Source organism: Littorina saxatilis, linkage group LG2, assembly GCF_037325665.1.
Source record: "Littorina saxatilis isolate snail1 linkage group LG2, US_GU_Lsax_2.0, whole genome shotgun sequence".
Classification (NCBI taxonomy): Eukaryota; Metazoa; Mollusca; class Gastropoda; order Littorinimorpha; family Littorinidae; genus Littorina; species Littorina saxatilis.
This window is the reverse complement of record NC_090246.1, coordinates 22,265,057-22,279,483: the sequence shown is the minus strand read 5'-3', so window position 1 is coordinate 22,279,483 and position 14,427 is coordinate 22,265,057. Positions and strand designations below refer to the sequence as shown.

The 14,427-nt window shown below is 42.1% G+C and overlaps 1 protein-coding gene and 1 long non-coding RNA gene across 2 annotated transcripts in view; one reads left to right on the top strand and one right to left on the bottom strand.

The window, feature by feature from the left end:
• LOC138958494 (dual 3',5'-cyclic-AMP and -GMP phosphodiesterase 11-like) overlaps positions 1 to 14,427 on the bottom strand; it is a gene marked incomplete at its 3' end in the record, with an annotated part of 148,574 nt that overhangs the window by 35,000 nt on the left and 99,147 nt on the right.
• Positions 5,207 to 12,625, top strand: LOC138958496 (uncharacterized). The gene is made up of 5 exons (XR_011453420.1): positions 5,207 to 6,247; positions 7,753 to 7,866; positions 9,376 to 9,481; positions 10,232 to 10,384; positions 11,340 to 12,625. It is a non-coding gene; the product is annotated as an uncharacterized lncRNA (long non-coding RNA).

The following is a 14,427-nucleotide window of genomic DNA, read 5'->3' as shown; positions in this document are numbered from 1 at the left end:
TTAATTACTAATTTTTAGTTTTGGCTCACTTCCTGACGGATTGCTAGTGCCAAAACTAAAAATTAGTCATTTTCCCGTGAAAATTACTAATTATCCCGTGAAAATGAGTAACTAACGAGTGAAAACAGTAACTGACAGCGTTAATTAGTAATTATCAAGTGATAATGGGTAACCCCAGGTTTTGGCACTAGTAAGCCGTCATACAGATCTAAGGATGTGTACACCATCTCTCACATGAAAAGGGACGTACCCAAGCAGGCAAAAGAAGAACAGAGAGGAAACTCAGACCTGACTGTGCCACAGACGTAGTCTGGCAAATATGAAGGCATTTTGTCCATGATGATAGGATATAGTTAGTTTTTGGAACGTTTAATATCACACACACACACACACACACACACACACACACACACACACACACACACACACACACACACACACACACACGATAAGAAAAACTAAACGCGCGTTGATTCGGCCCAAGAAAAAGTGCGTCACTTTTTCTAAAGGCACCTGAAACATTCCAGACCTGCACCCAATTATCTTCTCTGTATACCTGTCGCAGCAACGTACCATCACTCCTCCACTTGCCTGAAGGGGAGAGAAACGCAAGAGGTATTCCATTCAGATAAAACGTGTGTCCCCATTCCATCCAGCCAACGGTGTCTTTGACGCACGTGCACATTAATGCGCCGCTATCTAGGTCACGCAGAATCAGTCCTGTCAAGTCTGCCTACTGGGCATTCTTACCCTTGTGCTGCTTTGTACACTACACAAAGAAAAAAAGTCGAAGCAAACAGGTAACTCGAAGCCAGAGACGAGCGAGAACAAAGAGAGAGAGGGAAATAAAAGTAGCAAAGAAAAGCCTGCACGGGGGCGTTGGGGAAGCAAAGTAAGTAACGGGGATAACAAAAAGTTGGGAAAGAATTAAAACAAAACTGAACAAGGGGGGGTAGGGGGAGGAGAGGGGGAGGGGGCTTGGGTGGGATTCAGCAGAGAAATGAATCACATTGAGAAAAAAGAAAAGATAAGAAAATGATGGAAAAGGGGAAAGAAAACCGGCTCGAAAAACAACTAATCAAGATAATGGTAGGTCTTTGGCGTCATCTTCTGATCAGGTATCTTCGGGGCATTGCTGGTAAGTATGCACGCTCATGTAAGGACATACTTATGTACGTGACTGTCGGGGACTGGTGCAAAAAGTTCCCTCCCCGTACACCATTCAATTCTGTTGGACCAAAAATAGCTCGCAAAGATTCCAATTCAGACCAAACAGTCCATGTTCTTTAGAAAAGAGCATGCCAGCTTTCTTCTTTCCTCGATAACTATGAATCAGGCAAACACCACTCGACAGCAGAGCGTTTTACACAACTTCTGTGGGCGGTAGTAAAACCTTGCTCCTGGTAAATTAAACACAATAATTAAAAACAGAGCAACTGTTCTCCCTTCTGGTAATTTACTGGGCATTTACACGCCCGCATATTACCAAGCACATTCGCATCGACAGTAGTTTTCGACCTATCACGTTCAGTTAATATTGACTTTTTCAGCAAGTCAAAGTGTTTAGCGACGGTAGACATAAACATCTCATTTTAATACCACCATTTCCCATTACCGAAGGCCAGCATTAACCACAAATCCTCGCCCCTTGTTGGTTTGGATCTTTTACTTGCGTAAAGGGGAATTACAACGGCGAATAATAGCTGTAGTAATTGGATAAATTAGAAGGGACAAACGAAGGTGTTTACAAAACAGCTAACGAGCGTAATCAGAAGTTCATCCACAGGCGAGAGAGAGAGAGAGAGAGAGAGAGAGAGAGAGAGAGAGAGAGAGAGAGAGAGAGAGAGAGAGAGAGAGAGAGAATTGAATTGAATTGAATTGAACTTTATTTAACAAGGATTAAGATTTAAGGCTACGCCTTTTCTTACAATCTGTCCTTGGGACGCACAGATACACAATGATAAAATTAAACAAGAAGAGCAAACGCTCGATCGAGTCACTTTCGCAGTTCTGAATATTATATGAGGCATCAGATGGACAGGAAGAAATTGCTATTCACAACACAATGAGTCACGTTCACATAAAATTTGAGCCCGGTCACTTTTATAGTTTCCGAGAAAAGCCCAACGTTAAGTTGTGTGTTGCCGAACAGAAAAGGCTAGTTATCTCCCTTGTTTTTCTGATAACGTTCGTAAAAGGCTACAGATGTAAATACTTTGATGTAAAGAATAATCCTACAAAGTTTCAATCACATCCGATGAACTTTGTCAAAGATATAAAATGTCTAATTTTTCCTTTGACGCTGACCTGTGACCTTGAAAAAGGTCAAAGGTCAACGAAACCATCGTTAAAGTGTAGAGGTCATTGGAGGTCACGACTAAAAATATGAGCCCGATCGCTTTGATAGTTTCCGAGAAAAGTTTGTCAAAGATATAAAATGTCTAATTTTTCCTTTGACGCTGACCTGTGACCTTGAAAAAGGTCAAAGGTCAAGGAAACCATCGTTAAAGTGTAGAGGTCATTGGAGGTCACGACTAAACAAAATATGAGCCCGATCGCTTTGATAGTTTCCGAGAAAAGTCCAACGTTAAGGTGGTGTCTACGGACGGCCGGCCGGACGGCCGGCCGGACGGCCGGACGGCCGGCCGGACAGACTAACACTGACCGATTACATAGAGTCACTTTTTCTCAAGTGACTCAAAAATCAAAAATTAAAAAGTTAACCAACTAAAGGAGGTCGGAAAACTTCAGCACGTGATAATAAAGATGACGATGACGATGATGATGATGATGATGATGATGATGATGATGATGATGATGATGATGATGATGATGATGATGATGATGAAGATGAGGGAGAGAGAGAGAGAGACAATGACAATGACAATGACAATGACAAATCTTTATTTTTCGAGGGTGACAAGAATAAGCATAGATATGCTTTTTTGCATCTGGCCCTCGCCCTAAAGAGGGACTAAACTATTTTACTATAACTATGACTAGGGAGAAAAAAAAGAAAAAAAAAGGTTACATAAAAACATTAATGGTAGAACATATAAGTTTATGTACATGAAGCGCATTATGTAGAAGCATTGTAGATCATAAGGTAGTGTTCAAAATTGGGTGTAAAGCAATGAAGATAAACGGAAAGTAACCCAACAATACATTAGCTCAGCAAAACAATGTATTACAGAGCCAAATCTTCGTGATTTTGTCACAATAAACCATAATTCCGATAATGAACAACTGTATACAAAGAAAACATACCAATCAAGTTTATTTGTTCATAGAGTTCATTAAATGGAAAGAATATTTGGTTCTAAAAGAATCCGTGTTGGTGGATTGCCGCAGGGCGTCCGGAAGAGCGTTCCAGAGGCTGCTTCCTGAATAAACAAGACTTGATTTAAATAGGTCTATCCTAGGAAGAGGAGTGTTTAGTTTTATAAAGTGGTGCGAATTCTTCAAAGAGAACTTTGAACAAATGGTTTCGGGTGCATTTTCTGTCATAATTTTATGCATCATCATTCCTTTGTTGTAATTCATTCTTGACTTTAGAGGTAGGACCCCTATGTTGATGTAGTCTGAGTCGGTGAGAGTAGTCTGTTTGAGTAATACTACTTTTAGCGCTCTTTTGTGTAATCTGCTGAGTAGCTTTAGGGAATTATCACTTGCAGAGTCCCATAGAGTGGATGCGTAATCAATAAGAGACTGAATATGAGCAGTGAAAAATAACTTCCTGGCTTGACAATTAAGGAAGTGTTTAATTCTAGATAAGAGGTACACTTTCTTTGACACTAATTTACTAAGTTGTTCAATGTGAGTTGACCAAGACAGGTTGTTATCGATGTGGACACCTAGAACTTTGTGATGGTCGACTTTTTCCACTATATTGCCGTCAATCATTAAATCGGGACCAGTTGAGGTAAAATTCTGTCGTTTTTGTCTAGTTGTAATTATCATATATTTGGTTTTCTTTGGGTTAAGAGACATGTGATTTAGGTCAGTCCATTCTGTCAGCTGGTTTAGACTTCCTTGGAGGGATTCTGATAAGCGAGTTAAATTTTTGTTACTGGAGTGAATTGTGGTATCATCTGCAAAAAGTTCACATAAATGTTGAATATAAAGGGGGAGGTCATTAACATATATTGAGAAGAGCAGAGAGAGAGAGAGAGAGAGAGAGAGAGAGAGAGAGAGAGAGAGAGAGAGAGAGAGAGAGAGAGAGAGAGAGAGAGAGAGAGAGACAGACAGATAGAGACAGAGAGAGAGAGAGAAAGGAGGTAATACACACCGGTACGACCGAACATAAGGTATCAATAAACTCCTCTTGTGCAGCGGGTTGAAAGTATACCCTGATCCCTCGGAGATATACCTCCACTCCGGTCTGAACGACCTCACGTGACATGTTATATGGTAGAAGAGCATGCTGTCGCTTATTCTCCTTCTGAAGATGAGGTATACCCTCAGTTCGGTTAGACTGAAACGATGCTCAAGCAGTGGAATTTGTGTGTGGTTTGTTTCAGAGCAAAATGTTATTTTATCCAAACAAGAAGATATTCTCGCGCACCGCCTTGTTCAGGATATCCACAAGTTGACAATGATGTGTGCGAAATAAACTGAATAAACAATGAAACGAACCAGAACGGACGGACGGACGGGCAGACTGACGGACGGACTGACGGACGGACCGACGGGCAGATTGAGGGACGGACCGATCGATGGACGGACGGAGGGACGGGGGGAGGGGGGGGGGCGGCGGGAGGGGGGGGGGTGGCGTTACGGGTAACGGCCCTCCTGATCCGGTCCTGCAGGGTATTCCTTCAACCCTCTGCACAAGAGGAATCTATTCGGATACAGACTGAAGGACGGACGGACTGACGGACGGACTGATGGACTGACAGACAGACTGTCGGACGGACCGTATGGACGGACATACGGACGGACTAAAAGGACGAAGGAACGAATAAACGAAGGAAATAACGAAGGTCGGAACGAAAGAGCGAACGAACCAACCCACGAATGAACGAACGAACGAACGAACGAACGAGCAAACAAACAAACAAACAAACAAATAAACAAGCAAACAATAAACAATAATTGTGTGCAATCTGGCCCATTTTCAGGGCATTTGTCAAACGTTTGGAGGAGGTCCACAGTTAGGCCTGGGTGGGGGGGGGGGGGGTTGTCCCACCAACAGGAATCCCCCCCCCCCCCTCTCCCCTGTCAGTATTGGGCCCTGCACAAGAGGAATTTATTGATACGGACTGAACTTGAAGAACGGATTGACTGACGGACCGACGGACGGACGGACTGACGGACGTACTGAAGGACTGTCGGACGAACTGTCGAACGAACGAACGAACGAACGAACGAACAAACGAACGAACGAACTGACGAACGAACAAACTGACGAACGAACAAACAAACGAACAAATTAGCAAATGAATACATACATTCGCAGAAAGAAAAAGGCAAAAGGTACATTTGTGGAGTCAGTAAGGGGGGTGGGTGGGCTTCCGGAACCCAGGAACCTTGGGAATCCCCCCTGGCCTAGAACACACACACACTGATCGACACTGACACACACACTGACACACACAACTTGACGAACGCACACACACACACACAATACACAATACACACACACACATCCACACCGGCACACACACACACACACACGCACGCACACACACACTGTGACACACACACGTAAACACACACACCGGCAATGACACTGACACACACACACGTACCGTACACACTGACGGGCACACTGCCGGGCACACACACACACACACACACACACACACACACACACACAAACACAAACACATACTGACATACTCGCAACTGACATAGCAGAGGGGGGTGGTAAGTCATTTGAACGTTTAATTTCTTTTGTCACAAATTTAACTACCCATCATTCCTTGTGTTTTTATTTTGAGATAGTTTTGTATTTTTAGTCACTGCAGCGAAGGGACATCACTCCCGCCACCTTATCTGTATCTTCTTCTGCTTGTTGCTGCAACACGTGTAGACCAGTCCAAATCGTCCAAATGTAGTGGTCATCTGCAGAGACGCCGCCGTGCCGTACAGCTTATCCTGGATGGGAGTCGGGATTCGCTTTTTTTGCACTGCCATTGATGCCAAGAACGGAGCAGCCAGGGTCATTTCAATTTTCATCCAGGAATGGCACAAGCGAGCCAAACCGGCCGATGGTCTTTCGACTCCATGGAGACAGCTGGTGAAGGTAATACTATTTTTATTCCTACATTCGTGTTGACGACAGAGTGCAACGTTTCTAAAATATGATCGGTGCTAACAGAGCAGCAGGAATATACGTGCCCTTGATGACTTGGTCACTTTCGGTTTCACGGTACCAGTAAAGTCGATCGAACCCCCCCCCCCCCCCCCCCCCCCCCCCCTTCCTTTTAGGACCTAAACAAATCTGAAAAAATCAGGTCTTGAAAGGAAGAAGTCTTGAGATGAGAGTAAATATAGAGAGGTTGTGGACAGACAAATCTGAGAAAACAGGGTCTTAAAAGGGAGGGAGTCTTTAATCAGGGGATATTAAAAGTGTTGTTCCACTGTACTACCAAAAAGAGGGGATACTGTTTGATGTTACTGTAAAGACTTACAGTAACACTGTTCTCTCCGATTGCCAGTGTTTGTACTTTGAAACAGATTGTATGACCGGCACGGTTGGCCTTGTGGTAAGGCGCCCGCCCCGTGATCGGGAGGTCGTGGGTTCGAACCCCGGCCGGGTCATACCTAAGACTTTAAAATTGGCAATCTAGTGGCTGCTCCGCCTGGCGTCTGGCATTATGGGGTTAGTGCTAGGACTGGTTGGTCCGGTGTCAGAATAATGTGACTGGGTGAGACACGAAGCCTGTGCTGCGACTTCTGTCTTGTGTGTGGCGCACGTTAAATGTCAAAGCAGCACCGCCCTGATTGGCCCTTCGTGGTCGACTGGGCGTTAAGCAAACAAACAAACAGATTGTATCCTGAAATTTAGCACTCCATGTGTTAACATTTCCACTTCCAGGTCTGTAGTGTGCAAACGTGTTGTCACTGTTACAGCTGAAATGAACTAACAAGAATACTAGTCTGATGTACATAAAATATGGGAGAGGTTTGGGGTCGGGGGTGGATGGCAAGCATAACATTGATAAATGACTATAGTTTTGCAGTGGTTTGCTCTCTTGTACTATGAGTGTTAACAGCAATTGTTTATAATTTGTTACTCAACTTACTGTAAGGACTATTACTATTAGCTTTTCTCAGCAACTGCAAACAATTGTGACTTAATTGCAAGAGCGCTTCATTAAACATTGGGACACTTCTTTTGGTTTTTTTAATGGCTATAGTGTAGAAACTAGAAATGCTGAGATACATTAATGTAGTCATGAACAACAGCAACAACAAAAACAAGAACATGTTTTGAATTCTGATAGCTAATGAAACTGACAGCTTGATTAGAATTATGTAGTTTTTGCAATTGCTGACTGAGTTGCATCCTTTGGTTTTACCTTGCATTGATTATCACCTTTGCTGACAATTGACTCATTGAGTGCAGTATTGAGTAACGTATAGTTATTTTATTTCAAGTTAACTTCTGGCTCTGCATGGTGTTAATCCTACTCAAACTTAGTCAAAGTAAGGTATCATTATTTATGAATAATGTGAAGTTGAAGATACAAATTAATGAGAAAGTTTGTGTATTTTTCTGTACACTCTTGCTATTTACTGTTTCAGTGCTGAAACATTTGCTTGAATGCTTGATCAGATGATGACAGAGTGACACCTGGTGGTACCCAATAAAACTGCCTTTGCTGCTATAACTACAAGAAATTTCTACAATTCAGAACAGTAAGTGCATGAGGTTCCATTTTAAGCTGTCAAGAGTAAATCTCAGGAATAGATTAGAAGATTTAGTTATGTCACACATGTCTTGCTTTCTTGACTTTTCTCACACTCTCTTGTCAGACTCAGAGAGTGCATGATTGTACATTTTTTTTACAGTAATTTTTTATGTTCCTAATTGGAAAACAAATGTGTCATAATCTTAGTGTTTAGGATAACTATATGGCAGAGAGAATCATGGAAATGATTGGGCGATGGGGGTGTGTCGCTGATGTGCAAGAGGGTGGGTGGGTGTGGAGAGAGTAGTGATAATAATAATAATAATGCAAACTTTTATAGCGCTATTCTAGAAAAATGTCTACTCTTAGCGCTTTACAATACATACATCGACCAAGCATACTATACACGCACAGGCAAAGAAACCGACCAAACATAACCAACAAACTATACATGCACAGGCAAAGAAAGCGACCAAACATAAAATACACGCACAGGCAAGATAACGACCAAACATAAACAAACATACTATGACCAAACATAACCAACATACTATACGCGCGCAGGCAAAGAGAACAATCAGCACATGTAATAATTACTGACAACTAATAATGCAGGCATACAATGACAGTCCAATACACAGCCTAAGCACAAGAACCACAGTAGGCTTCCATATAAAAACGTGTCAACGGTACTATTTACACACACTCACACAGTGCTGACACAAAGCGCAGAAAATATATATACACGTTATTTTAGGCGCTAGGTAGGGGGTGAGGTGGGGCGGGATGGGGTGGGTGGGGAGATGCTGGGGGGGGAATCACTTGCGCTGAAAGAGGTGTGTTTTGAGATTTGTCTTGAATGTAGTGAGAGAATCTGTGTGTCTGAGAGGCAGTGGTAATCTATTCCAGGTCACAGGGGCTTGATAGGCGAAGGACCTCTCGCCACATGTTTTTGTTTGCACTCATTGAGTGTTTTTGATGTTAGTCAACTACTAACTAAAAGATTACTGATTGCATACATTTAGTGTTTATTGATTTGGAGGGTGGGGGCAAGCAGTATTATTACATGTGTATGGGTATACTAGTTGTGCATGTTCCAAATGGGGGTGGAGGTTGGCATGGCAAGCAATAGCTCAGTCGGTATAGTGGCCTTGAAACCGGTTGTGGGGATTTATTTCTCAGAATTGACGTTGTGCAGACTCTGCTTGGTTTCTGAATAGCTTATTAAGCCTGTGACTGTGTGCATACATAAAGATCTCAAGTTCACAGTTTCAGGGCTTGGAATTAATGGAAACATCAACACACATGTAGGAAAAACTCAAAAAAAGGAGGGGGGGGGGGGGGAGTTTGGTCCCACGGTAGTGTTTGAATAAAAGCAATCTTACTTTTTAAGAGGGTAATCTTGCAGGACTATGATTCTTACATTGGTAGTTGACTAGTGTAGTTGTGGTTTTGTACTAGTGAGGAATGTCATCTATGTCATGTGATTTCTTGCTTCTTCTTTTTGTGTGTGCAGCTAAAGATGTTGGACCTTGCCTACAGCCTAGTTTTGCATAGATCTCCAACACCGTGGCTTTACTCTGAGACACCACAGAAAACACAGCCTTTTCTGCTGCTGAAAGGTAAACATTAGGTTAAATTTGTGTTTGTTTTGATTTGTATGTTTTCCTTTTGTAGTCTATGGCAGGAGATTTGTGCAGGTGTACAAATGGTAGAGGTGTCAGAGGAAATGTCCACTTGTTACTTGTCTCTATATCAGTATATATGTATCACAAATACGCATCAAATGTACTGATAGAGACCACATGGACAATTTCAAGCACTTTTCTGCCAGGGGTAGGGTCAGCTATGTAAGAATCATGTCTTACTCTGTTCATGCAAAAATAAGGTTCTGCATTTGAATGAGTTTGAATCAGGCACCTGTGTTTTTGCTCTTGTTTGTGCCCTCTTGTGAACTGTTAACTTATGAACAACCACCCCAGCAAGCAACTCTTTACTGTTCTGAGCACAACAGAAGGGCGCATGGTCTGGGCATATGGATGGTAAACACATCTCATGCACAAGTACAGGCCTGAAAGAGGCAAGTATTTTCAATTACTCGCCATGGCGAGTAAAAATCATGTAAATGGTGAGTAGAAATGTTAATCTACTCGCCACATGCGAGTAAAGTTGATAAAACAAATGGTTGTTTTGACGAGTAAAGTTTCAGTAAATTATGAGAAGTACATGTACTAGCAGTGCTTCATTTTGTGGACTTTCAGTGCTGAAGTATGATTGTGTGGATTGATCATTTTGTATTCTGTTATTCAGATTGCCACTTGCTTTCTTTTACATATATTTACAAGATGGTGGCTGATTTGTGTGTGTTGCAGAACACAGGTCCATGAATAAAAGAACCCAGCTGGTATTCTTCATTCATGGAAAATGAAAGGAAATTTATCAGCCAGGATTCGCCACTCACTCTGCTAAGGGGGAACCCCGGTCAGCCCTACAGTGGATGAACAGCTTGGTCCTTGGAGGGAAAGGTAACTACTGCAGCACTTTAGAAGGGGTCTATGTCGACCAACAGTGGCTGTATTCCCTGTATGTTAATTTCCTGTACATATACAGGGAATATACTTCCGTTAGACGCCATGGAGTTACTTCAAGCTTACGAAAGTGAAAGTGATTCAATGGACGAGAGTACCAGCGAGGAAAACATAATACCAGGCTGTTGGGGGTGGGGGTGCAGATGTTTCTTTAACTAAATCCGTTTTGATAAACGGTCGAAGCATGTTTTGCTTGACTGGATGCCGCACGCGAATTCAGGATTTTAAATAGATTCTCCTATCTAACCGCAGTCACGCGCTTGGCGCAAGATTGTACGATATTATACTTCTTTACAGAAAATCCAACTGTATTCCCGGTACACAAGGAAAACACCTATGGCTATGGGGAATACACCTTCTTTTGGTCGACATAGACCCCTTCAACCTTACAATATGTGAATGTGTAGAATATTATGCTTTTGCTTAAAGCTTGTTACATATGACTAAGACAGAAATGTTAATCATTCCCTTGGTGCAAATCATAAAAAGAACAATAGCGATCTGATGTACTGTGGATCAATCGAGGAAAAGGTGTGTATGACCTAGAAGAAACTGGTTTTGAAAGTGCTGAGGATGGATGGAACATTGATGCAATATCATTTACTACATTGAACCTGGGTTTCAAACTGAAGTGCTTTTTTATGCTTCTTGTTATATATATATGGTCTCGATTGACTCCTGTGTTCAAGAGACTGTAAACAACCATAAACAATCTTGTGTTGTTATGTGGTGGTGGTTTTGCTGTTGTCTAGCATCTACCCGTAATTGGCTTTATCAAATGCACCAGAAACGAGCATGAGTTTGTCGGATTAGTGAACTGTTTGAAAAACTTTAATGTATTTGTGGTTGACAGGTTGTTATTATTTCTATATTGTGTTCTTCTTTTTCTCAGGTGGGCTGTCTTCTGAAACATATGAATCGGGAGCGTCACATCTTTCTTCCTGAGACATCCCCTCTTGAAAATGGTGTGGCGTTTAGCTGAATGGAAACGTGGCAGTGTCCTGTTTTTCATAGCTTCGATGCGCGAAGTTGGGGATTTCAGCAGAGAATTTATTGATTGATTAATTCATTAGTTATTTAAGCTCACCTCACTCCTTAGTGTTATTTAGGGGGATGGGGGGGGGGGGGGTGGTGTTGGCCTGGATCTTGTTAGTGAACTTTCTTTCTGGCAACTCGCATCAGAAATTCCAGGTTTGCTTTCAAGGCAATAGACGGTTTTTGAAAATAATTCTGTTAGGATTATCAGCAGTCCGGAGGTGTAAAAATCCCTGTACTGCAGTCAGGTTTTTCAAAACATCTCGAGCACGCTCTACGCCTCTGACGGGCTGTATCCCACAATCGGGACAAACGACCAACTTGGATGTGTATGCCATGCGCACAATATGATACCCCTTGCCTTTAAAAATCAGCGGTCACGAGTTCATCAGAGTTCAGAATTTGTTGTGTAAAAGATAGCCGCTGTCAGCTAGCCATTCGTGGCTCAGGTGATTATATTTAATACAAATTTAAAAAAAGGTTTCTTATGTAGCGCACGCCGCACAGCATACACATCACAGTCAGTCGCTTGTCCTGATCGCAGGATAGTGTGAAACATGCTCCGGGAGACTGCCAATAATCCTTACATAGTTATTTTAAAGAAATTGTGTATTGGTACAGCATGTTATGCATGTACTAAGATAGCTATTTGTAAATATTTGGTAGATATTTATGGTGGTGTCCCGAATTGCTCCCTCCCAATTTGCCCCATCCCATATGGTCCCCAATTATTCTTGCATTTTGCTGTGAGTAACATAACGTGTGCAAAGGCATTTGTCTGAAGCGCATTTCCACGGGTTAGGGGGAAGAATTTACCCGATGCTCCCCAGCATGTCGTAAGAGGCGACTAACGGATTCTGTTTCTCCTTTTACCCTTGTTAAGTGTTTCTTATATAGTCAATGTTTGTACAGATTTTAGTCAAGCAGTATGGAAGAAATGTTAAGTCTTTTGTACTGGAAACTTGCATTCTCCCAGTAAGGTAGTATATTGTACTACGTTGCAAGCCCCTGGAGCATTTTTTTTATTAGTGCTTTTGTGAACAAGAAACAATTAACAAGTGGCTCTATCCCATCTCCCCCCCTTTCCCTGTCGCGATATAACCTTCGTTAAACACCAATTAAAGAAAGAATTTCCAAAAAGCATAGTTACCATTTGTTTTTTTAAATCTGAATCCGTGACTGTTGTTCTTGAATACTCTTTCGTTTAGGTTTCCAAAAATGCTGATATAAAGGGGAAGGATAGTTGAAACTGTAACCGTTTACATTTTGCTCCCAGATTTGCAGTTGTTGTTTTTACTAGGAGTTTGGACGGGCTCGGTGTTCTTGTGGATAAGACATCGGCCTCCTATTCAGAAGGTCATGAGTCAAAATCGCGGCCGCCTGGTAGGTTAAAGGTGGAGAATTTTCTGATCTCCAAGGTCATTGCTTATGTGCAGACCTGCTAGTGCCTTATCCTCCTTCGTGTGTACACGCAATCACAAGACCAAGTGCGCACGGAAAAGATCCTGTAACCCATGTCAGAGTTTGGTGGGTTATAGAAACACAAAAATACCCTGCATGCTTCCCCCGAAAGCGGCGTATGGCTGCCTGAATGGTGGGGTAAAAACGGTCATACACGTAAAAATCCACTCGTGCAAATTTGTGAGTGAACGTGGGAGTTTCAGCCCATGAGCGAAGAAGAAGAAGAACTATGAGTTTTACTCTTTTAAAAAAATTATTTTCAAATTCGAAGATTGCCACAACAGTAGTCTATCTCATCCGACTTGAACCCTTCAGACTCCCTGTACATGTACTTGCAGTTTAAACTCATATTTTGTCTGAGAATAGTTTTCAAATGCAAAGTCCTTCAGAAAAACTGCGAGATAAAAATCTGGAGTGCTAATATCGTGTTGGTGTATCGTGTCAGTGGCCGAGTGGTAACGCACTTGCGCTCGGAAGCGAGAGGTTGCGAGTTCGACCCTGGGTCAGGGCGTTAGCAATTTTCTGCCCCCTTTCCTAACCTAGGTGGTGGGTTCAAGTCTTTCGGATGAGACGAAAAACCGAGGTCCCTTCGTGTACACTACATTGGGGTGTGCACGTTAAAGATCCCACGATTGACAAAAGGGTCTTTCCTGGCAAAATTGTATAGGCATAGATAAATTTTCATAAAAATGTCCACCAAAATACCCGTGTGACTTGGAATAATAGGCCGTGAAAAGCAGGATATGCGCCGAAATGGCTGCGATCTGCTGGCCGATGTGAATGCGTGATGTATTGTGTAAAACAATATTACATCTCACACGGCATAAATAAATCCCTGTGCCTTGAATATGTGCGCGATATAAATTGCATAAAATAAAATTAAAATAAAATCCCCGAGCTTAGAACTGTACCCACAGAATACGCGCAATATAAGCCTCATATTGATTGGTATGTAAGAAATGTTAAAGTCCTTTGTACTGGAAACTTGCATTCTCCCAGTAAGGTAGTATATTGTACTACGTTGCAAGCCCCTGGAGCAATTTTTTGATTAGTGCTTTTGTGAACAAGAAACAATTAACAAGTGGCTCTATCCCATCCCCCATCCCCCCCCCCCCCCCCCTCTTTCCCCGTCGCGATATAACCTGAACGGTTGAAAACGACGTTAAACACCAAATATAGAAAGAAAGAATAATCTTTTGAACAGCATTTGGTTGGAAAATGAAAGTCTTCACAAAGCTATCTTCTTCTATTTGTGTGGGTTAATAAATAGGATTTAACATAACAATGTGGTACTGGTATGGGTTTTGTAAAGTGATTACTCAACTTCTGTGAATTGTACCTTCGTGGTGATCATGCTACACACTGGGTAATTCAAGCACAGAAAATAATATTTCTTAATAATTTGGCCTTATAAATGTACTTCGTGACTGTATTTGTATATGGTTAAAAGGGAAGATAAAAATTTGTGAAATAGGACTTCGTAT